This window comes from Macaca thibetana, chromosome X (assembly GCF_024542745.1).
Source record: "Macaca thibetana thibetana isolate TM-01 chromosome X, ASM2454274v1, whole genome shotgun sequence".
Classification (NCBI taxonomy): domain Eukaryota; kingdom Metazoa; phylum Chordata; class Mammalia; order Primates; family Cercopithecidae; genus Macaca; species Macaca thibetana.
The window spans coordinates 126,796,561-126,824,458 of record NC_065598.1 but is presented as its reverse complement, the minus strand read 5'-3'; the positions used below and the strand labels follow the sequence as shown (position 1 = coordinate 126,824,458).

Here is a 27,898-nt window from a genome sequence, read left to right as displayed (position 1 = left end):
GATTTCAAGTTCTCTAAGTACCTATATGTATATGGGAACATGTAAATTGTATGAGATAATGATGATGGTTCTGTTCAAAACTACCTTCGGTATTCATTCAATTATGTTTAAAGATAAATAAGCATACACATTAGTATACAGTCATGCCCCGTATAACGATCTTTAGGTCAATGACTGACTGCATATATGATGGTTATGCCATAATATTATAATATCGTATTTTTATTGTACCTGTTGTTTAGATACACAAATACTTACCATGGTTACTATTGCCTACAGTATTCAGTATAACAACATGCTATACCACTTTGTAACCTAGGAGCAATGGGCTATATTACGCAACCTAGGAGTATAGTAGTCTATACTATCTAGATTTGCGTAAGTACACTACGATGTTTGCACAATGATGAAATCACCTAACAACGCACTTCTCGGAATGTATCCCTGTCATTAAATGAGGTATGACTCCTTATCCATCTATATGTGTACTTATGTTTAAAAAGTGTATATATTTTTTGAGATGGAGTCTCACTCTGTCTCCAGGGCTGGAGTGAAGTGGTGTGATCTTGGCTCACTGTAACCTCTGCCTCCCAGGTTCAAACAATTCTCTTGCCTCAGTCTCCCTAAAAAGTGTATATTTTAAATCATGATTGTTGTAGTAACAATGCACTTAAATTTCACTCTGTCTGTATATTCATGTGTATTTGTATGTGTATGTATATGTGTACATGTATATATGTATACACATAGAAACTTTGATATTTAGCTTCATATATAAGTTTACATTAATATGGGATTTATTCATATATCATGATTCAGATCATATTTTCACTTCTGTTTTCTTGGCAATTTGCCATTATGAAAAATTTGCAAGACTTAATTTTTAGGAAATAAATACATATAAAGGGAAACATTAAGAAAAGATTATAGATGAATATAAAAATATGCTAAGGCATTCACCTTGAACCTTTGAGAGGAGGACACAGACTTTATTTATACAGTAATGCAATCTGTTGTTAATTTTTTTTAGTAGTAAAATAAGATTAGGCCAGGTGCCGTGATTCATGCCTATAATCCCAGCACTCTGGGAGGCTGGAGTAGGAAGATTAATTGAGCCTACAAGTTAGAGATCAGTCTGGGCAACATAAGGAGACCCCTTCTCTACAACAAAATATAAAAAAGGAAAAATTAGCTGGGTGCCGTGGTGTGTGCCTGTGGTCCCAGCTACTCCAGAGGCTGAGGTGGGAGGATTGCTTGAGCCTGGAGGTCAAGGCTACAGTGAGCCATGATTGCATAGACTTGCCAGACCCAGTCTCTAAAAATAATAATAAAGAAATAAAATAAGATGAAATTTTAGATTTACTTGTAGGTTAAAATTTTGAGAAGGAAGGAATACCCTGTATTTTCTGATGCACGCATGTTATACTTGTGATTCAATATTTGTTTTAGAGTATATACATGTCAGCATAATAAAGATTAGAAGCTCTTCAAATCATGATACCTGAGAGGAGACATCATAGGAATTAAATTTCCAATTGTTAAATAAGTGTTTTATGAAGTGAACATGTTTTCAGAGACCATATTGTTATTGAATGTGGCAATCAAGAAGCTCTTGGTCAATGTTTCATTTAATATAAATAAAGGTGTTGCAAATTTTTTATGATAGTGACAAACTGCCCAGGAAACAAAAATGAAAATATACTCCAAACCGTAACATACAAACAAACCTCATTTTAATGTAAACTTACTATTGTGTATGACACGAAATCTAAATGTTTGTGTGTATATATTGAAATTAGTGCACGAGTATGTGAGTTTGCATGTTTATGTTGAAACTATGAAAGGAAAATAAATCTCAGGACCCCAAAATCACTAAGCCAAAGGGAAAAGTCAAGCTGGGAACTGCGTCAGGCAAACCTGCCTCCCATTTTATTCCTAAAGAAGATGACTACAATGATTGGACAAAACAAAAACATAAAATGCCATATCTCCCTCACAATTTGCCCATCAGGCAATTCCTTGTGAGCCTCAAGATTTTTACCGTAAAACCGTTCTGTTGAATTTCACCCTGACAATGTAAATGTTGGCTTATCCTCACAGGTATGGAACAAAGGACAGAATTCAAAATCTTCCTTCTGCCCACTTGAGACAAATACGTATCTGATTGCTTCCTCTGCCCTGTGTTTATTTTATCCTACATAAAAAATGCAGATTCACTGAGCTAGATGAATGTGTACGTGACTATTCCTCTACCCTCATCTCACTTACGAAGGGCTGATCAAAGACTCAAAAGAATGCTACCCTGTGCCTCTTATCTACCCGCACCTTTTCAAAATTTCTTCCCCTTTTCTCCGTATTTGCCCTTTCCCCTTTAAATACTGAAGCCCTCAAAATCATCTTTGAAGAAACATGGACCTACCTCCCAGGCATGCATGTGCTTAAACTGGCAAAATAAATTTCTAAAACTGTTGAGACCTGTCTCAGATATTTTTTAGTTTACAAAACATAATCCAGATGTTTATCAGTATTACTAATAGGTACTGTTTATGACAGTGCTTTACTCTTGGTCAGCACATGGTTCTTTTCTGAATCCTTTGCAAATCCTTTGCAAGCACCACATCTTAATTACTTAAGATAAAATACTATAAGATTGACCCCTAAGTGATAAGCACATACACACTAAAGTCACAGGAAACCATTGACAGTCATATAATAACATAGGAACATGCCTGTGTTCCGATCTTAAATTATTTTGACCATGAGATTGTATCAGTCTCCTCTGACTGGAATTTATATATATTTGAGTTTGTGTATCCCTCCAAATGGGCACTGCATAGCACACAGTCTTGAGAACCATCTGGACGCTTACCTTAGGGTTCCAGACAACTGCTTCTCCCTCAACACACAGGCCTAGTGCCTAGGCCAGAAATGGAGTAGGACTCCCAGGAAACCTGGGAAGTGAGTCAGGAAAGAACAACATGTACAGGTGCCTGGATTTGGTCTTCTCCAAGCCCTTAGATGCAACCATTTGCTTTTCCCTCTAGGCCTGGATCCCTGAGGTTTGACCCCTGATACACCAAGATAATTTAGTACCATGAGAAAAAGCTAGGTGAAGAAAAAGCAGAACTGTGAAGACTAGGTAAGTGGAAATTGAGTTCTTGAACTGAAAAGACCCCTGATGAGAATGTAGGTTTAGGCGCCAGTTTGATTTCAGATGAAAACCAAAAGCAGAATCACAATACTGTGAGCAAGTTTCTCAAGTCAGCCATATTTCCTGGTGCCTTAGTATGTTGGTCACATCTTTTTTTCACACCGGACGGGCGGGAGAAGAGGGCTTGGGGCAGTGTTGGATGGAATTCCAGGAGCAACACTGCCATCGTGAGGAAATTTTTGGAAAAAGCCCCATCCCTTAGAGGACTTAAATTGGAAAGGTCCATTCTGTCAGAGGCTGAGCAGGCTCTGACCGTGAGCTGGATCTTAGTTCCACCTCCTGAGGCCTACCTGAAGCTCTGGACAGACTGAGGTCCAGGTGTAGGAAATGGCCCGCTGGGAGGGAAGACTAAGTCTGTCTCTGCCAGGAAGTCCAGGCCCAGGAAGTTGTAGGGTGGAGTCTTGGTATTCTCCCAGTATGGGCGGGACTGGAGGAAGCCACCAACCAACGAAGTACTGGGCTTGTGGTATTTGTCTCTCTCCCCGCCCCTGAGAGTCTGGGAAAGGCCGACACGTGGTGCCTTCAGGCTCTGGGGCCTAGGACCTTTGTGGTAGCAGAGTCAGTGCAGAGAACCAGAAAATACCAGGTTGCTTATAGAAGGATGCCATGTGCTTGCTGGAGGTCTCAGGTGCAACCAAATTGCTTGCAGCTAGGAGGACCTTGAAGAGAAATGGAACCAGCCCGCCAAACCAAGAAGGGTTAGCACTTTTGCTAGGAGAGCTGACCACGCACAAACAGATGAGAACCAAAATCGAGTGAAGAGGATTGAAGATGAACCCACATTTTAAAAGTTCTTATCTGCTGGAGGTGGCATTACCTGTGACTTCGCTTCACTTCTCCATACATGGCTGTTATAGCAGGTACATTGTAAAGGAGCATGATTGTTTCTAGAAATGCAAAAACAGGTGGCAAGATTTTAAAACCTGTCATTATTCTGAAGAATACTTAATGAGATTTGAAAAGCATTCAAGTTACAAATGAGGAAAACTTGTTTTAGCATTCAAAGTACAAGAGAATTTGAACATATTCTTAAAGTATATACTATTTGTGCAAAGTGAAGATATAAGAATGTATGGCAAGGATATTTTTAAGTGGCTATTTATTGTTGTGATTGAAGTACCATTTACTTTCTATTTTATAATTTCTTAAAATCTAAACGGTGCCAGCAGTGGGTGTAACTTTTGTAATTTCTTGAAATAGAAAGGTCTTCTAGAGTAAGATAGAAAAAAAATCCAAGCACTCAAAAATATACATTGTTATTCATGTATGCAAATGGTATAAGGTAGTGTTGAAGACTTTGTGCAAAACTATATCCAGTTTGCATTCAATTATCTTTAAAGAGAAGAATAGTCCATGCTCCCAGGGGTTGAATAAAAATAAATAAATAAAGAGAAGTAAATATATATATATATATATAATAGGTGCAACCATTTTTTTTCTCTCTAGGCCTGTAACTAGGTAACTTGGACCTATCTATCTAATGCATATACATATATATGCATAATGCATATACATATATATGCATAATGCATATACATATATATGCATTATGCATATATATGTATAATCATGGTCAGTGTTAGAGTGAGTATGCGTTTCAACTTTACAGATTTTACATAAAATTTTAAGATAAAATTTTGGTATAAGTTTTGAAAAATATAAACAAAAGAAACCCTAATGTTCTGAGGCATAAGCACGTAGTGCCTCTTCCAATGTTAGTGTGTGTATATATATATACACACACATTTATAGTCAGCATAGTAATGATTAGGTGAAGCAGGTATCAAAATTAAGATACTTGAGTGGTGGTATTATAGGTATTACGTCCTGTGTATAAATTTTTAAAAAATTGAGAACCTAATATTCTTTAATGAATTAGTCAATCAAGAAGCTCATTGCAAATGTTTTATTATCTAAAATCCAGGTCTTGCAAATATTTCATGACAATTTCAGTTACCCAGGAACCAACAGTGAAAAGTTTGCATCTAAAACATGATGCATATATAAATTTAATTTAAATATAAGTTTATTGTAGTGTATTACCATAAATACAGACCTGTGTGTGTGTTGAAATAATGGGAGTAAATATGCAAAAGGCTATTAGTGTTTAACACAAGATTTTATGACAGTGCTTTTGTTCTTGATAAGCACATAGTTATTTTCTAAATTCTTTACAAGCACCATGTCTTAATTACTTATGAGAAAACACCGTAAGACTGATTCCTAAGGCTTAAGCAGTGGCACACACATACATAATAAAGTCATAGGAAGCCATTAAAAGTCAAATAATGATGTGCGTGGGAACTTGCTTGTGTTCTAATGTTGAATGATGGAACCGTAAGACAAAATCATGTTCCTTTCTACTGGAATTTTGTAAGTTTGGAGTGTGTGTGTCACCCCAAGAGGGACATTGTATGGAATTCAGCCTTAAGATCTATCTGGACCCTCCTATTAGGGTTCTAACATGGCTGCTCCCAACTCAATACACAAGACTTAGTGCCCAGGTCAGAAAATGGAGGACTCACAGGGAACCTGGCAGTGAAACAAGTCACATGGCCTGGTGCCTAGATTTGCTCTTCTCCAGGCTGTTATTTCCATTATTTTCTTCACTTTCTTAGCCCTAGGTCCCTAAGGAATTTCCCACTGAAGCAGATAACTTGGGAAAATGTTGGGGATCAAGGTTGAATGAAGAAGAGCAGACCTACAAAGCTAAGGTAGAGTGGAAATGGGATTCTTTACACAAAGTATGGCTGATGAAACTGGGTGGTATAGGCTTCAGTCTGAGTTTAGAGGGAAACCAGGAGCAAAAGTGAATTCGAAAGAGCAGATTTCCCCCAGACAGGGCCAATAGCAAGGCAACTTTGTTTCCTGTCTCCTTTGTCTTGGTGGCTTTTTCAGACTGAATGGGTAAGAAGAGAAGGGCTTTGGGGGTGGGGTGCACAGGCAGGGCTAATCAGCTTTTCCAGAGCAATACTGCCATCAAGAGGATGTAGTTTGACAAAACATAAACCCAAAGTTGTTAGAGTTCCCCCAAGTTTTAGCAACTGAGAAATGTTGGGCCTTTTGTGAGGTTGAGCGGACCCTAGCCCTAAGTACGTCCCCTTCACTTTAAATCTGAAGGCTTCCAGGAGCTCTGGATAAAGGCAGGATCCCGGGGGAGAAGCTGGTAAGTGGAGGGTCAGGGGAAGGACTGAGGGGACAGCTGCTAGGCAGGTGGAGTATAGGAAGTATTGGGGCTTAGATATCTACCCAGTGAGGGTGGGGCTAAAACAAATGGCTTGGATCCTATCTGGGGGGACTTCTGGCCACATATCCTCTGGCTGTGCCCCTTGAACAATGAGGTGGGGGTTGGCACAAGGTGTCAGCAATGTTAGGGTACAGATGAAACATCTCATTCCAGATGATGTCTAACAGCAGCCAGCGTGCTTTCTAGGGGTCTCAAGGATACCTAAAAGTCTGGTGCCCCTATTGCTTAGAGCAAGGAAGACCTGAGGAGAAGGTAGTGTGTGTCACTTGGGCAAGCCAATAAATCATTGAACATCAACAGGAGTGCAGATATACACAACCAGCAGACCTGGAAGTATTTTCTGAAGCCAGGAGGTAACAGCTATGGTGGCTTTGCAGCACTTTTTCTAGGGCCCAATGTGAAGGCTTCCCTATTTAGAGAGACATACTCTTAGCTCTATTAAGGGAACAGAAATGAGTTCTTTAGCTGTTGGCCTTCCCCTGAGGAAGATGAGGCCATTGAGACTTGGGACCTAACTGTTCATTCAGATTAGCAAATATTGTTCTTTGTGCCTGCTTCTTAGCCTTTTTCTAATGAAGATTCCTTGTAAGGCCTCTAAGGACACCCTCCTTTGGAAAGCTGAGCACATCAGGACCCTCAGGACACTTGCCCATAGCATAGCAAGAAAAGGCAAAAAGTTCTTAAGATTGACTGCACATGAGAGTTTTCTTGTGTATCAATGATGGATTCAGTGGCTGACCACTTACAGAAGAGGAAGAAATGTTATTCTTGGGTACTGCTGTAATATATGGTCACCATCTGAATTCAACCTGCCCAGGGTGGAGCTATAACATCTATTAGGAAGTTTTTAGCAACTACTACAAAGACCATAGGGTCCCTGGGGAAAATGACTCTCCTACTATTCATGTCTTGGTCTAGCTGTCCTTGAGGATGTTATAGGTTGACATGAGCCAAGAAGGGTTTGAAAACATTTGAGAAAGCATGTCTCAATGGTCTCAAATACCCTATGAAAGTGTAAGGTGACCTCTGACCTTTTCAGCCTACTTCAGCTAAGCAGGTGACTGAGAGAAACCCTGCATCAGATGGGTTAGGCTGCCAGCTGTTGAGTCATAGTTTGACTTGACCATATGCTAGACTAGGAAAGCCAGATGTATGGAGTCAGTGCACCATATCTGAACTTACAATTGTGAGTGACAGAGAGGTAGCCCCAGCCGTAGAATTCCTCAGGGTCAGGAATTTTGTATTCCCACACATTTTGGTTTACATTAAGAGACTATCTGGTCAGAGAGTGGATAAAGGCCTAAAGCAGCAGCACCTTGCTGAGTTCCAGGAATTCAAACATGACACTGTGACCAGTAATGGGAGATTATAACTATTGCCAACTCTCAATACCGCTCAATCATTGACACTCATCTCAGATCAAAAGCTGTTTCAAAATGAAGTTAAAAAGAAAACCACTCAGCAGGAAAGATGGCAAAGGAATAAGGCACCTCTGTTATCACAGAGTCTCAAATTCACCAGTACAGAAGTAAATTGCAGTTCACTGTATTCTTCCATTATGCCCTTAAATCTTTATCATAACCCCTAGCAAGCCTTTGAAAAGGAATCCATTGATGTCAATGTTTGTGTAATGATTTGTAGAATTGGACAAGCTCCTACCAAGTGAGAAGCACTGTTAATTGGTTCACCTCTTTGAAGGTCAATTGGCCAAATCATTTAACCTTTCACATGAGCATACCCTTTGTCCAGAGACTACCTCTTGAAAGTGATCGCACAGCCAAACTCCCACAGGAAAGTAGAAAGGAGAGGACAAAGAGGATAGCTGAGATTTCTTTTGCAAGGATGGCGGTGGGGAGGGGGCAAAACATCCATTGTCCAAGTTCAACTACAGTTAAGTTCAGCTATAGTAGGTAGTCTTTTTAAGCCTTTGGAAAGATTGAAATCCATTCGCCAAGTCCTCAATAGGGGAGGTGACCACACCTCTGATTTAGGCAAGAAAATGCAAAATGTTGTAACGGGATCAAACCATTCTGGTTGGCTAACAACAAGGAAATTGAAAAGAAAAATGAAGTTTTTCTTTCTCTCTTAATTACATACATTATTAATTCAAGTTGAACACATAAACATATTGGTTCAGAAAAGTAAATAGGCAGAAAGGAAGTTATCTGGAAAGTTCCCCAGTCAAGCAACTAACAGTGTGTAATTTTCTGCAGTGATGTTTCTAATGACTTGCCTTCACGTTTTAACTTACACTTGTCCAAAGCCTTGAAATGTTGAAAAGGAGAAAAGCTTACATTTGCAAGTTTTTAAAAAATTCAAGAAACCAGCACCATCTCAATATATAATTAGGAAAAGAACATATTACAAGATGTATTTTTCTTTAAAACATACGCACACACTTCTACACACATGCAAGATTTAAAGGCTCTATTCTGAATTCTATTTCCAAATTTTACTTAACAGAAAATCCAGCTTTCTGAAGCACATTTAATGACATATGATGAGACTTATGTGACCTGAGAAAACTATGATAGAAAGAAGCAACTCAAGCTGCAAGGATATTCCTCATGTATCATGCAAGGATATTCCTCATGTATCATGTAAGTAAAAACTCACCAAATCCTGACAACCTGTCCACATGTGCCCACAATGTACAATTATATATTAAAAAGAGCAGAATGCAATATAACAAACATCAATGGAATATCAATTAAACTTCTTAAGAATATCATTTCTTTACTGCTATATATTTGTTCCACTTACTGATTTTTTCCCAGATGCATATGATTCTTACGGTTTGATCAACAGTAAAAGAATGCTATGAGATTTAGCCATAAAAAACTATCTTGTTCCTCAAGAAAAGTTAATGCTATTGGAGAGTACTCATGGTCTAGAGTTGAGTTGAGAATTCAGGGCACCAAATTCTATGTGTAGTGGGACCAGTGAGGATGGATTTGAAGAAAAGAAATGGAAAAGTGTGTGTGTGTGTGTGTGTGTGTGTGTGTGTCTAGCATTGTGCTGAGGAATGTGGGGAGTATATTGATGAGATATAGACTAAATTTATTTCATTAAATAGCATCAGTTATTATTGAACAGTTATATATCATTTTTTAATGTTTAAACCAATATACTCATCAAGCTGCTAATAGTGGATGCCTCAAAATAGTGGGATTTGTGATAAAGTGTTTCCATTTGTTCTTCATATATTGCGTATTCTAAGAGATTTTTCAAGAAGCTGATGATATATTTGTAATTTGAGAGTCAACCCAGAACAAATATGTGCAAAAGAAATTATTGGTGAAAACTTGATTTGTTGGCTATTTGAAACCTAATATATTTATATCTTTAACTGATCACAGAAAACAGGTGTATTCAGGACACCCATATTTTAAAAATCCTTATCCGCGTCAGTGGGCATTACCTGTGGCCTCACTGCACTTCTTTGTACAAGGCTAATGTATCTGGTTATTTTGTAAACATGTATGCTTAATTTTAGGAAATGCAAAAATTTAAGAAGCAACCTTAAAAATATTGCCTATTCCAAGGAGTAGTTAATGATGTTTCCAAATACCTCAAACTGTCATAAGTGAGAAAAGCATGTCTGACATACAAGGTAACTGGGATTTTAGGTTTAAAAATATACATTATATGTGGATAGGGAAGATATGAGAATGTATGGCAAAGACATTTTAAAAGTCATTTCTTCTAGTTTTCATTGAGATACCATTTATTTTTGGCTTTGTAATTTCTCAGAATATGAGCAGATTTCCAACAGCAGATGTTACCTTTATAATTCCTTCGAAGAGAAACTTCCTTGTAGAATAAAGTATAAAGAAATTTCCAGCTAGGGAAAATAGATGTTGATATACGGAAACATGCAATTTATGTAAGTTGTTGCAGAAGACTTTGTAGAAAACTATGCCCAGTATAAGTCAAGTTATAATTAAGGTGAAATAAATGTGCATATATATGTATAGCAATATTATGTGTTATATATATATAGCAATATTATATGTTATATATGCCATATTTAAACTATATAATAAATGGAGCAATAAGAAACATTTTTGTTTGTTTGTTTTTTGAGACGAAGTCTCGTTCTGTAGCCCAGGCTGGAGTGCAGCGGCGTGATCTCAGATCACCCCAACTTCCGCCTCCAGGTTCAAGCGATTCTTCTGCCTCAGCCTCCAGAGTAGCTGGGATTACAGCTGGGCGCCACTGCATCCAGCTAATTTTTTGTATTTTTAGTAGAGACGGGATTTCACCATGTTGGCCAGGCTGGTCTTGAACTCGCAACCTCAGGTAATCCGCCCGCCTCGGCCTCCCAAAGCGCTAGGATTACAGGCGTGAGCCACCGCGCCCAGCCAAGAAACATTTTTCTGCAATGCTTTCATTACTAAATATGAAGACAAAAATTTTATATAATGTGGCCAAACTGTCTTAGAATCAGGAGTGGCAATCTCCTAGGCAAACCATCATGTACAAACAACCAATTTTAATATAAATTTATTGTCACATATGAACATAAATATAAAACTCTGTGTGTATTGAAAGGAGTAGGAGGACATGATCTAAAAAATTATCAGTGGTCTTAATCAGTTTTATGATAGTGCTTTACTCTTTATCAGTGCATGGTTATTTCTGAATCCTTGGCAAACATCATGTCTTAATTATTAATGAGGAAGTGATTTTAAGGCTTATCTCTAAGAGATAAATGGTAAATACAGATACAAAGATAAATACACACACACACACACACACACACACACGCACACACCCCTACCTACCCAGTGAAGTGGTAGGAAGCAATTGGAGACCATTTAATGGCATCGGAAAGTGTCTTCGAATGGTAAATGAAATCACAAGACAAAACCCTTGGAATGAGAGCCATTTGGGCACTTCTCTTAAGACTCCAGCCAAATGGTTACCAACAAGTCAACACGTAAGACTTAGATCTCTATCCTGAAAATATAGAATTCCTTGGGAGCCTTACAGATGGATGAGCCAGGCAAGGACATGTGGTTTGGTACTTAGAGAGAACCTCCCGGCCTTGAGTTTCTAGCATTTTCTTTTTCTGCTTAGGCCTGGATTCTTGAGTCTTGAATCCAGAAGCAGAAGTTGGTAACTTGGGAAAATACTGGAGATGTAATGCTGAGTGAGCTAGAACACAACTGTGAAGGATAAACCTATTGGAAATGTAGTTCTTAAAAAGAGAAGGCCTCAGTTTCGTTTCAAATGGAAACCAAAAGCAAAAGTACAGCAGCGTGATCAGATTGTCCCAAACTAGGCAAAAGTAAGGCTGCCATATTTCCTGGCGTCCTTTTCTTGCTGGCGTTTTTTTGGACAGAAAGGGCGGGAGAAGGACTAAGGAGCAGTACGTGTTGGTATATCTGGAGCACTACTGCCATCGTGAGGAAATAGTTTTAAAATGCCGTACGCTATTACAGCGTCCGTCCCGTGAGGTCTTTCGGTTTAGAAACGTCGGTTCAGCGGAGAGATTGAACAGGCCCTAACCCCAAATTGGGCTTCCCTGACTTCTCTGAGTTATTCCGGGATCTCTGGGCAAAGACTTGATGCTAATATGACAAAGGTGATATCCAGGTGTAAAAGCCTGTTGTTGGCGAAGCAGGACAGAGCCAACGGCTGCCAGAAGTCCGGGCACAGGAAGTTGTTGGGTGGGGCTTCCGTTGAGGATAACTTTCAGGGCCCAGTGAAGGGCTTGTGCCCATTGTCTCCTGTTCCTGTCCCTGCCCCTCAGAAGATGGCTCAGGTCGATTCACCTTGTTCCGGAGCCATAGAACCTGGGCTCCCTTTGATAGCAGCATCACAACTCATAAAATAGGCTAATTTGAGGAGATATCTTATAACAGCATTTGTGCTTGCTGGGGGATCTCATACACAGCAAAAGTCTGGACCCCATTGCCTTAGAGCAAGGAGGGAAATGAAGAAACACTGGGAGCCATCCTGCCAAGCCAAAAAAGGCCAACTCTCCTGCTTAGAGAGCAGAGGCATACACAAAGAGGCCAAAAAATGTTATGCTTATAGCCAAGGCCTGTCCCCTAATAGAGTTTTGCCATCATCTCCGATCTCTTGGTGGGGTTGGTGGGGAGGAAGGGAGGAGTGCTCATCTCTTTATTTGTTCTCCCAGAGGATGCTGAACTCCTTGAAGTCTAGTGATTCTCCTCATACATAACAATTGTTCTTCTCTGTTACTTCTTCATAAAAAGCTCCAGTTGAGGATACCTGGTAAGCCTGATAACCCATACTTCTTGCTCCCAAGTTGATGGAGAACGTCTAGAATTACTTGGGATTCATTGCATAATGGAGAAACATTCTGGCCCCCTCTTCTACTTTCCTCATTCAGTTAGCATTTGACCTCATAGAGTAGTTGAAGATGATTTTTTGTACGTGTGTTTGCGTGTAAGCGTCCTGTGACTAAAAAATTTAAAACTTTCTTTTCTGTCGTATTTAAACCAATGGCAAAATTGGTAAAGGAATTAAACAGGCAATTTACAAAAGAAGAACTCCAGCTGTTTATTAAATAAATGAAAAGATACTCAATTTTACTACTGTTTTTGACATTCCAATTATCTACACACATTGTGTTTATGTATGTATTGTGTTAGTTTATAAATATATGCACCAATATTTGCACATATTCCTATATCTATGCATACATGCCTGTTATATATATATTTATATGTACTATGTATATACGCATGAACATTAAGTTATATACAATTTTTACAAATATAGAGGTATATATAAAGACATGTATGTGTAAATGTGTGTGTGCACAATTAAAATAATTCTATTCACTTAAATATTATATTCAATTACATATCAATTATTTCAGTTAAATATTAATTATAACTGATATAGTAAATAAATACAACTGAATTATATTAAGTTAAATATTAAATAATTCTATTCAGTTAAATGATTCTATTCAATTAAATATCCTATTTAATATTCTTTTATCCCCAAGACTTAGAACAGTGCCCAGAACTTGGCAGGAACTAGATAAATATTGGTTAAAGGAATGTATGATTTCCTCTACATATTGAGAGATCTGAGATGGTAAACACCAAACTGCAAATAGTAGTAACTGTACTACCATATACTGTTTATGAATGGATGCTCATGTCTTTTTTTTAAAAAACATTTTTCACGTTTTTTAAAAAAGGATGCTTTATAAAAGATAAGAAACATCTATTGTTTTAATATATTTAAAAATACAATTCAGATTATAAAGTATCATCAATAGTAAGAGTCTTTTTTTTTTTTTTTTTTTTTTTGAGACAGAGTCTTGTTCTCTTGCCCAGGCTGGAGTGCAGTGGCGTGTCTTGGCCCACTGTAACCTCCGCCTCCCAGGTTCAAGCAATCCTCCCACCTCAGCTTCCAAAGTAGCTGGGATTACAGACATGTGCCACCGTGCCTGGCTAATTTTTTTTTTCTTTTCTTTTTTAGATGGAGTCTCGCTCCATCGCCAGGCTGGAGTGCAGTGGCGCAATCTCGGCTCACTGCAACCTCCACCTCCCAGGTTCAAGCGATTCTGCTGCCTCAGCCTCCAGAGTAGCTGGAACTACAGGCGTGTGCCACCACACCCAGCTAATTTTTGTATTTTTAGGAGAGACAGGGTTTCACCATGTTGGCCAGGCTGGTTTCGAACTCCTGGCCTCAAATGATCTACCCGCCTTGGCCTCCCAAAGTGCTGGGGCATCAGACATAGGGGAAATTGGACATATTGGAGGAGGTCAGAAAATTTTGAGATAAATTTTGCGAGGAAAATTAAATTGATCAAAATCTGTAATATGAATGAGAGCCTTGAGAGATATTTTAGTCAACTTGTATATGTGTGTGTTTGAATGAACTTTGAGTACACAGACCATCAAATGAAATGACTAGTAAATTATTCTAGGAGACAGAGACTAGGGGAAAGAAGTCCAGAAAAAGAAAAGCAAACACAATTTAGTACATGGATCATCTCAAGATATTTACATTGTTATAGTATTGTATGCATTAAATATTGACACAAGCAATTATAGCTACATTGGGAGGATGGGAAGGAAGGAAGGATGTAAGTGAAGTACTAATATTGGTATTAGTGAAGGGTAGTGAGGGCAAAGAAAGTAAAATATTCTTCTAGAAGGAATTGGTAATATGGGCATTCTATTTAGGGATATATAAGCAAGTAAAAACTTACTAGCTAAGAGTGTTAAAAGTGTTTCAATCATCTGGGCACGGTGGCTCACGTCTGTAATCCCAGCACTTTGGGAGGCCAAGGCGAGCAGATCACGAGGTCAGAAGATCAAGACCATCCTGGCTAACACGGTGAAACTTCATCTTTACTAAAAATACAAAAACTTAGCCGGGCGTGGTGGCAGGTGCCTGTAGTCCCAGCTACTCAGGAGGCTGAGGCAGAAGAATGACGTGAATCCGGGAGGCGGAGCTTGCAGTGAGCTGAGATCGCACCACTGCACTCCAGCCTGGGTGACAGAGTGAGACTCCATCTCAAAAAAAAAAAAAAAAAAAAAGTTTCAATCTCGGAGGAATGTCAGAGATGGCATAATGTTGTTTGTAAAGTATTGTACAAATAACTAACGTTGAAAAATGTGTTCATGTATAATTTTGACTTAAAATCTTTAAAAACTGTATCTATCTATCCATCCATTCATCCTTGTGGTATATAGGCAGAATTCTAAGATGATTCCATCTCCCTGTATAATTCCTTAAGTATGAGTGGGACCTGTGAATATGATAGATTATCACTCCTCTGATTCCTTTATATTATATGGCAAAAATGATAGTGTCTTAAAAGGGAGATTACCCTGGGAGGGCCAGATCTAATCAGGACAGGGAAAGAGGGCCTGGTGGTCTGAGATCTTCTCTTTTGCTAGCCTCAAAGAAGTAAGCAATTGTGAGTTCTAAAGCTGCAACAAAATGAATTCTGCCAACAACCACATGACCTTCCAAGAGGATCCTGAGCCTCAGATGAGTCCCCAGCCCTAACCAACACCTTGATTGCAGCCTTGAGCTGAGGACCTACCTGAGCTATGCCCTGACTCCTGACTCACAGAAACTGAGATAAAAAATGTATGCTGTTTTAAGCTATTAAGTTTGATGTAATTTGTTACATAGCAAGAGATAATGAATGCAATGCTTACACACGGGGGAGAAAAAAAAAGAAAACCTAGTAGTATGGACTGAAAGTTTGTGTCACCTCAAAATTCGTATGTGGAAGCCTTAACCCACAGTGCGATGGTATTTGGAAATGAGACTTTTGGGAGGTAGTTAGGTTTAGATGAGGTCGTAAGGGTGGAGCCTGCATTATGATTAGTGCCCCTATAAGGAGATGAAGGGTCAGAGCTTTCTCTCTTTGCCTTGTGAGTACATTATAGGAAGGTATCCATCTACACCTGGAAGAGGACCCTAGCCAGGAACGGAATTGGCTCCCACCATGATCTTTGACTTCCCAGCCTCCAGAACTGTGAGAAATACATTTATTTTGTTTAAAAATCTATGATTTTTTTATGGCAGCCCTCCTTGACTAAAACATCTAGAATAAAGTATGGAGAAATATTAAAACTGGTTTCCTCTAAGAAAATAATGTAGGAGATTCAGTTTATAAACTTTAAAGAACATATATTGACTATTGTTTTGTTAAGGGAAATAAAATAGTAAAATGCAAACCTGTGAATTCAGTGTAATGACATAAGTGAAAAAGGAGTGTGTGTGTGTGTGTGTGTGTCCGTTTGGACTTCCACATTTAGCATTGTAAGAAATGTATTGATAATTACAAAGACAAATTGGTCACATGACAGATGTACTGAATTTTTAAAATAGATACACCAAAGTGCAAAGAAAAGTTACATCTGAAGACTTGTTTTAGATAAGAACTCACCTTTTTGTTTAATACATTTTTTTCATTAAGAGTTTCCTAAGAACAGGTCAGGTCCAGTGGTTCATGCCTATAAATCCGGCACTTTGGGAGGCTGAGGTAGGAGGATCACTTGAGGTCAGGAGTTCAAGACCAGCCTGGCCAACATGGTAAAACCCCATCTCTACTAAAAATACAAAAATTAGTCAGGTGTAGTGGCGGGTTCCTGTAGTCACAGCTACTTGGGAGGCTGAAGCATAAGAATCGCTTGAACCCAGGAAGTGGAGGTTGCAGTGAGCCGAGATTGTGCCACTGCACTGCAGCCTGGGAGATAGAGTGAGAGACTCTGTCTCAAAAATAAATAAATAAATAAATAAATAAATAAATGTAAAGGTACATTTGGTATGTCATATATGACATGTCAAACCAATGAGAGCTATATAGGCTATAAGAAAATAATCTCAGGAATTTGGCCAAATAACAGCCTTCCACCAAACAGAAAGATTAGTGTCTCCTACAAAATGGAGGGAGATTCCCTGGTAACCTAGAAAACTATGTCAAGGACCATAATACCAGGTGACTAGAGATGACCTTCTCCAAGCCTGGAACTTACGGCGTTTTCTTCTCCCATTTCATTCTGGAATCCTGAGTCTTGTTCAACTTTAAGAAGTGAACTTAATAAATTGAGAAAATGCTGAAGAACTAATGTTCAGTGAAGAAGAGCTGAACTGTGAAGCCAAAGATCTGGTGGAAATTTAATGCTGGAAAAGGGAAGATGCCTCACCAGGGCGGGATGGTTAAGGACTCGTTTTGATTTAAGATGGAAATAGAAAGCAAAAGCACAGTGATGTGAACAAGTTTCCTCAAACTGGGCAAGAATTGAAACAGTTTTGTTTCCTTGTGCGTTTGTCTTTTGTTGGCGTTTTTTCACACTGGATGGGCGGGAGAAGAGGCCCTGGGGACAGTTGACATTTCTGGAGCACTACTGCCATCGTGAGGAAATCAGTTGATGAAAATCCAAGTCATGAACAATTCCTCCCAAAAAACTAGTATGTCGAGGAAGGTTGGACCTGTGGGGAAGTTGGAAAGGCTTCTGGCCTCAAGCATGATGTCCTTGCCTTCATCTCTCAGGCCTTCTAGGATCTGTGGACAAAGGCATGATATAGTTGTAGAAGCGGCCAGAACTGACCAAGGGGCAGGCAGGAAATTCATGCACAGGAAGTCCTGGAGGTGGAGCTTTTGTGTCCTCCCAGTACAGGAAGAACTAGAAGAAGCAGTTCACTGCTAAGTGCAGGGCTTCTGATCATTTGTCTCCTGCTCCTGCTCCTTGTTGTAGAGGCAGACAGTCTGGGACACAGTCCTCTAGCACACTGGGGCCTGGGATATGAGCCCCATTTGGCAGTAGTGCGGGAGCTCAGAGTGCAGGGGGGAAATTCCCACTATTTATTGTAGAGCGTATATTGAAGAATGCATTCAAAGTTGAGAGGCAATAGATAATTGACAAGAAGGGTGAATAACTCTCAGGAGTGTCTTGGAGACATGTGGCAAAGCATCCCTCAGTGATCCCAGATGTCTTGTGAAGGTGAAAGTTCATTGCTGATCTTCTGACATTATCTCAGTTAAAACAGACTGAAAGAGAAGACCTGAACTAGATGGGTTAGCATGCCTGCCTTGGAGCTGCATTTTGACTAGGTCCTATGCTTGAAGTAGGGTAGACAAATGTGAGGAGACAGAATTGTGGATGACACTAGCAGTGGCCTCAGCTCAGGAATTCCTCAGGCTCAAGAATGTTGTATTCACCTCACCTGGCTATACTTAATACAGGCTAACAGGCCTGATTGCAGATGGAAACAATTTCATTGTTTCAGGCATAATAAAAATAACAGCAAAAACAGGAAACCACAAGCAATTATTTGTCCGTGTTTACTGCCTTTCAACCATTGGCATCCATTACAGATCATTAGCTATTCCAAGATGAAAAGTTAAAGAGAAACAATTCAGCAAGGAAAGAGAAAAGGAACCAGGCACAAACTTCCCAGAAGAAAAAGACCATGGAACAAGAAACCAGCCCCCGATATTTAACGTAGCTTCTTTTCTATTTCCCTAAGTGTTGGCCGGTCTGAGAAATAAAGGGAAAGAGTATAAAAGAGAGAAATGTTAAAGCTGGGTGTCCGGGGGAGATATCACCTGTCAGTAGGTTCCATGATGCCCACCAAGCCGCAAAACCAGCAAGTTTTTATTAGTGATTTTCAAAAGGGGAGGGAGTGTACGAATAGGGTGTGGGTCACAGAGATCACATGCTTCACAAGGGAATAAAATATCACAAGGCAAATGGAGGCAGGGCGAGATCACAGGATGGAGCGAAATTAAAATTGCTAATGAAGTTTCTGGCATGCATTGTCATGATAACATCTTATCAGGAGACACGGTTTGAGAGCAGACAACCAGTCTGACCAAAACTTATTAGGCGGGAATTTCCTCATTCTAATAAGCCTGGGAGTGCTACGGGAGAACGGGGCTTATTTCATCCCTTATCTACAACCATAAAAGACAGACGTTCCCAAAGCGGCCATTTTAGAGACCTCCCCTTGGGAACACATTCTCTTTCTCAGAGATGTTCCTTGCTGAGAAAAAGAATTCAGTGATATTTCTCCTATTGCTTTTGAAAGAAGAGAAATATGGCTCTGTTCCACCTGGCTGTTAGGCAACCAGACCTAATGGTTATCTCTCTTGTTCCCTGAACATCACTGTTATCCTGTTCTTTTTTCAAGGTGCCCAGATTTCATATTGTTTAAACAATTTGTGCAGTTAACACAGTCATCACAGGGTCCTGAGGCAACATTCATCCTCAGCTTATGAAGATGATGGGATTAAGAGATTAAAGACAGGCATAGGAAATCACAAGAGTATTGACTGGGGAAGTGATAAATGTCCATGAAATCCTAACAATTTATGTTCAGAGATTGCAGTAAAGATAGGTGTAAGAAATTATAAAAGTATTAATTTGGGGAACTAATAAATGTCCATGAAATCTTCACAATTTGTGTTCTTCCGACATGACTTCAGCTGGTCCCTCTGTTTGGGATCCCTGACTTCCCACAACAGCAGAGGTTCTCAAATTCACCAATACTCAAGTAAATTACAATTTGACAAAGTCTCAAACATTCCCCACCTCTTCAAAATATCCCTGAGCAAGCTACTGAACATGAAACCACTGAAAACACCTACTTTGTGTGAACATTTGTAGAATCGGACAAGTTCCCGTGAGGTGGGAAGCATTGTCAATTGGTTTTACAATTTGGTGGGCAATATATGTGTATCACTTAACCTTTCACATGAGCACACTCCTTCTCCAGAGTCAAGGTCACATTCCCATAGGAGACAGGAGTATAGAGATGAGTAGGTTCATTCAGCTTTCCTTTGCAACGTCAGACAGTGGGGAGGAGCAAAGGGTCTATTCTCTAGTAGATTGACTCCACATGTTTCAGCTGTACCAGGTGGTCCTCTTAAGTTCTTGGAAAAGAATGAATTCCATGCTCAGTGTCCACATGAGTAAAGATATTCCACCTCTTTGATTAGGGGTTAAAGCAAATTATTGACTCTTTGGGATCAAACCATCCTAGTTTACTAATATAAGAAAACAGGCCAGGTGCGGTGGCTCACACCTGTAATCCCAGCACTTTGAAAAGGCCGAGGCGAGTGGATCATGAGGTCAGGAGATAGAGACCATCCTGGCTAACATGGTGAAACCCCGTCTCTACTAAAAATACAAAAAATTAACTGGGCGTGGTGGTGGACGCCTGCAGTCCCAGATACTCAGGCGGCTGAGGCAGAAGAATGGCGTGAACCAGGGAGGTGGAGCTTGCAGTGAGCCAAGATAGTGCCACTGCACTCCAGCCTGGGCGACAGAGCAAGACTCCATCTCAAAAAAAAAAAAAAAAAGAAAGAAAGAAAAACAATAAAGTCTATCTCTCTCTGCTTATTCCATGTGTGACTACTGTCCTAAGTTGAGTGCATATATATGAATTCTAAAGAATGAATTTGCAGAGCCTTCTAACGAAGATACTCATTGTGTCTACCTTCCTGGAGTAATTATTTTAAGGCCATGCCCTCAAGTATTAACGTCATACATGTCTCCATGCTTGAAATAGTAACAAGCAAGGTTTACATTCGAAATCAAGAAACAAAGGTAGGCTGGGGGCGGTTGCTCACACCTGTAATCCCAGCACTTTGGGAGGCCGAGGCGGGTGGATCACGAGGTCAGGAGATCGAGACCATCCTGACTAACATGGTGAAACTCCGTCTCTACTGAAAATACAAAAAATTAGCCGGGCGTGGTGGCAGGCACCTGTATCCCAGCTACTCCGGAGGCTGAGGCGGAAGAATCGCCTGAACCTGGGAGGCGGAGCTTGCAGTGAGCCGAGATCGCGCCACTGCAATGTGGCCTGGGCCATAGAGTGAGACTCTGTCTATAAAAAGAAAGAAAGAAAGAAAGAAAGGTATACCCTTCAGGTTTTAAAATAGCCTTCAGTGTAAGAATCAGTTTCTCTGAAAATTATACATTGCTCTGTTTACATATGGAAATAAAAAAGACCACTTTTTATAGTGAAGAAAACAAAAATCTTTGGGCAAATTTATAAGTAACACAAAATCCAATAATCCGAAGGATATTTAGTGACCCATGAGGTGGCCTTATAATAAAAAGGAAAAGTATGATAAAAGGAAAAATTTCAAAACCCAAGGAGATTTGCAAACTATGTGGAAGCCTAAAGTCATACCAACAAACCCATGAGTGCTCACATATACATGTACTCATGCAAATATTCAAATGGAATAGATTTAGAAGAGAGCAGAAGAAAGAAGATCAAAATACTCATGCTTGTTTTCATGGACTGCTCAGCATTTTCTCAAAAGGATCATGTACAGAGATCATCTCTGGTATGAAAGCGTGGCACTAAAGAGGCAAGTTTTCTGGGGCTCCTGATGTACTCAGCTCCCTGAAGAAGGATATCTTGTCAGGCCTACAAGGAATCTTCATCAGAAAAAGGCTAAGGAACAGGCACAGAGAACACTACTTGCTAATCTTAATGAACAGTTAGATCCTGAGCCTTAAAGGCCTCATCTTCGTTAGAAGAAAGCTAAAGAACCCATTTCTGTCCCATTAAGAGAACTGAAATGAGAGCGGATCCCTCCACGTGGGTATGCCTTCACACTGGACCCTAGACAAAATGCTGCAAAGCCACTATAGCTGTTACCTCCTGGGCTCAGAGAACACTTCCAGGCCTTCTGGTTGTGTATATCTGCACTCCTATTGATGTTCTGGAATTTATTGACTTGGCACAGTGACACATGCTCCTTTTCCTCAGATCCCTCTTGCTCTAGGCAACATAGGCACCAGAGTTTTGGTGTCCCTGAGACCTCCAGCGGCTGTTAGATGCCACCTCAAATGAGATTCATTTTCCCCTCCCCACATTCTAACGTTGCTGACATTGGGGCCCATACTCCAAAGTACAGGGATATCTTGTGCCAGCCCAACTATCTCATGGTCTAAGGGGCAGGGCCAGAAGATCAATGCCCAGAAGCTGTGTGTAGACTAATTTTTCTATAGTCCTGCCCACAGTGAGAAGAAACCAAACCCTGCATCAGTCCTGGCACCTTACTCAGCAGCTTCTTCATTGAGATTTTGCCTTTGTCCAGATTGAGCTCCTGGAAAGCCTAAGAGTTGAAGTTGAGAAGGCCCATCTTGGGGTCAGGCCCTATTGAACCTTTGAATTTGCTAAATCTTTCTTAACTGCTAGATGGGAGGGAAGTTCAAATCCAAAGCTTTTGCTTTTGTCAAACTACTTCCTCGCGATGGCAGTATGAGCTCAGGAAAGCCAACTAACCCTGCCCCCAGGCCCTCTTCTCCCGCCCATTCCATCTGAAAAAAATCACCACTAAAAGGCAAAGCTACCAGGAAATATGGTTGCCTTGTGTCTTACCCAGTTTGAAGAAACTTGCTCACATTGCTGCGCTTTTGCTTTTGGTTTCTACATACAATCAAACTGAAGCCTAAAACCACACACTCTCATCAGGCATCTTTTCTTTTCAGTAATTCAGTTTCCTCTACCACAGCTTCACAGATCTCCTCATCAGTCACCATTAGACATGTATGATTTTCCCCATTTTCAAGTTTTCTGATACAAGGTTCAAGTCCCAAGGAATCCGTGCATGAGGAAAAGAAATTGCTGGAACTCCAAAGCTTGTACGAGGCTATCTGTCTCCATCAGACGTTGTGGTCTTTGACCTGGCTCATTTCCCAAGCTCTTATGGTGTACTCCATTTTCTGGCTCACATAGTTTAGAAAGTAACCAAAATGGCATCCTTCTTTTTAAATGTCTTTCCAGATGGAGAACTCACTAATAAATATTTCAGTTGCTCAAACTTGATGTTCAAAATAAATACTAATATTTAGCTATTATAATTTAAGGACATTAGAGTTAAGCTCTTCCATAGGTTTTGAACTAATATGTTAAAACAACATTATCAATTTTACCATATGACCTTGTCTTACACTTTTACATTTTTATGCCTCATATATATTCATGTTTTAATTTGCACATAGATGATGCTTTGAATGAATAAAGAAACAACACATTTTAAATAATTAATTGGGCACTTAGGTAGAGAATATACATTGTGTATCCTTCTTAGGTAATTATATAATTTATTGTCCAAGTTGGACAACTGTGTGAACTGACTTCCTAAGGCAAACTGAAAGGAATGTTCACCCTATTTATAATTCCACAGTCTTGAGACAAACAGTGATCACATCTTTATGCTTTATTTACCTAAATACATTTTTTTTCTTTTTTTGAGACAGAGCCTTGCTCTGTCACCCAGGCTAGAGAGCAGTGACACAATCTCAGCTCACTGCAACCTCTGCTTCCTGGATTCAAGCGATTCTCCTGCCTCAGCCTCCCAAGTAGCTGGGATTACAGGCGTGCACCACCATGACCAGCTAATTTTTATATTTTTAGTAGAGACGGGGTTTCGCCATGCTGGCCTGGCTGGTCTCGAACTCCTGACCTCAGGTGATTGGCCCGCCTTGGCCTCCCAAAGTGCTGGGATTACAGGTGTGAGCCAGTGCGCCTGGCCAATAAATTTTAATTTGTATATACATATACATGCTTACAAAAATTGGGCCTTGTCCTGCATAGTTTTTCTTTTATACTTTTTCTCTTGGCTATATTATGAGCATTTTGAGAGTTGGACTTTAGTTATCCAAAAATACGATTTAAAAATATGAAAATAGCTATTTATTTATAAGAAATAGAAATATTTAAAATTAAGAGAAATAGACTCTTTCAATACAGAATATTTAGAAAATATGGAATTCAGAAAAGTGAACACAAAATGACCTATCATATTACTATAATCTGTATGTATTTTTTCTTTAAACACAAATTGCGTAATAGCGTATATTGGATGTTTTTCCCTGATATTTCTATTTTCTCCTCTTTAATCCACTCTTCATTTTTCTCTACTTCTCTGTGTATCAAATGGCTAATCTGTATGGACTATGTAATCTGGCTGTCTTGCTCTACAGGTCCTGGTTACATTCTCCTATAAAGGGTTCTGGCAGGATTGCAGGGGTAGGTTAGGTATTTATTTAATCAGATCTATGGGTTTGACTCCATCCTTTAGCCAAATACCACTATCTTAACAGTATCCTGGAGGAGTAATGGAAATATTTGGCAAACAGCCATAACAAATACCCATATACCCATAAATATAGTTAAACAATGTCAGCGTTTTTTAAAATTATAACATTGGAACCTGAATGTGACTGTGTATTTCTACATTCCCAACTGTAATTTATCTTTTTCTTCCGAGCCAAGGGAGTCCTTGGGCCTGCAGGTAGCTGAGGATAAGTGGGGCCTTTATGGGAATTTCTCCCTTGGGCTGCTCACCAGGCTGGAGTGCAGGGGCACTATCTTGGCTCACTGCAACCTCCGTCTCCCGGGTTCAAGCAATTCTTCTGCCTCAGCCTCCTGAGTAGCTGGGACTATAAGCGCGCGACCCCAAGCCCAGCTAATTTTTGTATTTGTTTTAGTAGAGAAGGGGTTTCACCATGTTAGCCAGGATGATCTTGATCTCTTGACCTCGTGATCCTCCTGCCTCGGCCTCCCAAAGTGCTGGGATTACAGGCGGGAGCCACCGCTCCCGGCCAAAAATTTTAAAGCTTGCAATGAAAAGGAACAGACTGTGGGAAGGGCTTGACCTGAGAAACAGGTGGACTAATAATAACTGGAAGGTCAACTGAGTCAGACTTATTTTTGCCAGTTGTTCCCCTATGCCAAGAACACAAGATAGAACTGAATTTGTTACCTGAGTCCTCCCTGGACCTGAGACTTGCAGAATGCAAGAAAACCAATAAAAGTTGGGAGGCTTCCTCAAAGTGCCTCAGAAGTGAGCTGACAGTTTGCCTAACCTAGATCTTAAGAATGTGAATTCTGAAGCCTGACTAATCCAATTATAAAATTTGTTTCTAACTGTTCTTCTGTGACTTTGCCTAAAGATGTTACAATTGGGAAAAAACAGAATAAACAAGGCAAAATTTAAGGTAACAAGTAGAAGAAAACTTCCCACAATTGAAGAAGGCCCAGATTGTAGAGTCTCACTATGGTACAGAATGGAATAAAGATATGCACTAAGCATATGTTGGTAAAATACTAGAATTATTAAAAAGTCACCTTGCTGGGCATGGTGGTTCACGCCTGTAATCCCAGCACTTTGGGAGGATGAGGCGGGCAGATCTCGAGGTCAGGAGATCAAGACCATCCTGGCTAATACGGTGAAACCCCGTCTCTACTAAAAATACAAAAAATTAGCCGGGCGTGGTGGCGGGCGCCTGTAATCCCAGCTACTTGGGAGGCTGAGGCAGGAGAATCGCTTGAACCTGGGAGGCAGAGGTGGCAGTGAGCCGAGATCTCGCCATTGCACTCCAGCCTGGGCTACAGAACAACACTCCGCCTCAAAAAAAAGAAAAAAAAAAAAATCTAGCCAAGTGAATATTCCAGAAAAGAGAACTGAAGTGGATGAAGAAGGAGAAGCAGGAATAAAGACCTTATACTCTATAAATGAAGAACATAAGCACTCTAAATGGTCATAATTGAGGGACTATACTGCAAAGGAAATAACACTAAGAGTACACAATAAAATATTAAAGAATTTTAACAAGTCTTTTAAGTAGGAAAAATATAAAAGGATGAATTGGAATACATATGTTAATGGACACAACATCTTGGGTTAGTTTTGAGGAAGAAATCAAGTACCTTGACCTAAGAAATAGTGTGCTTTGAGGGACTTTGTTTCGGACAACATTAGAAAAATATGTGGCTGTTTGTGGACATGGAGAAATGAAGGTAACTATGAATGGAAATTAACAATTGGTAAAAAGATATAATCAGCAACTTAAACATCAAAAACAAGAACTGGAAAAAGAAATAATAAACATAAGGTAGGAAGGCAGGAATAAAGTTAAATGTTTTCTTCATTAGAGTAAATGTGAGTGGACACAATTATCTCCTCAAAAGACAGAAGTCATTATATCGGGCTAAAATACAAAACACAAAACAGCAACAAAAAGAACCCTATGCAGTACTTTTAAAAATTAAGTCACTTAAAGCCAAGAATTATAGGAAGTTTTGAAAATTAAGGTTGGGGCAAACAAGTGTCACACAAAACGAAAGTAGCAGTACCAATATTAATATCAGACAAATGCGCTTTGAAGTTAAAAGCACTAAAACGTAAAAGCTGGGCGAGGTGGCTCACGCCTTAATCCCAGCACGTTGAGAGGCCAAGACGGGTGGATCATGAGGTCAGGAGATGGAGACCATCCTGGCTAACACGGTGAAACCCCGTCTCTACTAAAAATACAAAAAATTAGCCAGGCGTGGTGGCAGGCACCTGTAGTCCCAGCTACTGGGGAGGCTGAGGCAGGAGAATGGCGTGAACCCAGGAGGCAGAGTTTGCAATGAGCTGAGATTGCGCCACTGCACTCCAGCCTGGGTGACAGAGCGAGACTCCATCTCAAAAAAAAAAAAAAAAAAAAGCACTACAACAAGGACATTTTGCAATGATAAATTGAGTAGCATTGAACCAATAAACCAATTGTAGTAGAACTGATACCTTTATGATACTGCATTTTCCTATGTTTGATCATGGTGTCTGCATTTATCTCAATCTTCTTTACCATTACTTAGTAATTTTTTTTTTTTTTTTTGAGACAGAGTTTCGCTCTTGTTGCCCAGGCTGGAGTGCAATGCCATGATCTCGGCTCACTGCACCTTCCACCTCCCAGGTTCAAGCGATTCTCCTGCCTCATCCTCCCGAGTAGCTGAGATTACAGGCGTGCGCCACCACGCCCAGCTAATTTTGTATTTTTAGTAGAGATGTGGTTTCTCCATGTTGGTCAGGCTGGTCTCGAACTCCCTACCTCAGGTGATCCGCCCGCCTAGGCCTCCCAAAGTGCTGGGATTACAGGAATGAGCCACCACGCCTGGCCCACTTAGCAATTTTACATTTTCAAATGAAAAGTCTTACACATCTTTTATTCCTAGTTAATTCACTTTGGTTTGTTTTTTCGAGATGGAGTTTCATTCTTGTTGCCCCAGCGCAATGGCATGATCTCCACCTCCCGGATTCAAGTGATTTTCCTGCCTCAGCCTCCCAAGTAACTGGGATAACAGATGCCTGCCACCACACCTGGCCAATTTTTTTGAATTTTTAGTAGAGACGGGGTTTCACCATGTTGAGCAGGCTGGTCTTGAACTTCTGACCTCAGGTGATCCACCCTCCTCGGCCTCTCAAAGTGCTGGGATTACAGGCGTGAGCCACCGAGCCCAGCCTATCCCTAGTTAATTTATAGTGACTGGTGCTGTTGCACATGGTGTCTTCTTTAAATTTATGTTTTCTAATGTCCTTTGCTATATAGAAATACAGTTTACTTTTATATATTGATCTTATGCCCAGTTTGATGTATTCTCTTATTTTATACATGTATAGAATTATATAATATATATGACATTTTACTTTTCTTCTTTTCTAATCCTGTTTTCATTTCTTTTTTCTTTTTTCATTGCCTTCAGTACTCTATTTGGTAGAATTGCTCTAATTGAGTAGCCTTTTATTATTCATGGCCGTGAAAGGAATTCTTTAGCTGTTTTCCCATTAAGCATTATGTTAGATGTAGGTTTTTGTAGCTATCTCTACTAGATTGAATGTGAAAACGTCCTAAATTGTCCTCCTAGGGTAAATGTGAATTTTCAGTTTCTTTTCCAGGAAAAAGGTGGACTCTAAATCTGGGCTGTCTTTGTGACTTGATTTAGTTAATAAAACTCTGAAGTCATGGTGTGTCAGCTCTGAGTTTCACAAGACTTGTGCACTTCCATTTTCCCTTGCGAACCTGCTGCCAGTGTGTGAATATGCTCAGGCTGGCCTGTTGCAGGGTGGGGAGGAAAGACCAGCAGTCTCTATGGTGAATTTACCCCCAAACATGTAAGAGATAGCATTAGCA

At 39.9% G+C, this 27,898-nt stretch overlaps 1 long non-coding RNA gene across 9 annotated transcripts in view; it reads left to right on the top strand.

Moving 5' to 3' along the window:
- The first annotated feature begins 3,693 nt into the window (after nt 1-3,693).
- The window catches only part of LOC126946924 (uncharacterized), a 109,854-nt gene continuing 85,649 nt past the window's right edge, over nt 3,694-27,898 (top strand). For all 9 annotated transcript variants that reach the window (XR_007722803.1, XR_007722800.1, XR_007722801.1 and 6 more), the window contains exons 1-3: nt 3,694-4,071; nt 5,830-5,925; nt 8,922-9,058. This is a non-coding gene — a long non-coding RNA (uncharacterized LOC126946924). The remainder of the gene's footprint in view (nt 4,072-5,829; nt 5,926-8,921; nt 9,059-27,898) is intronic.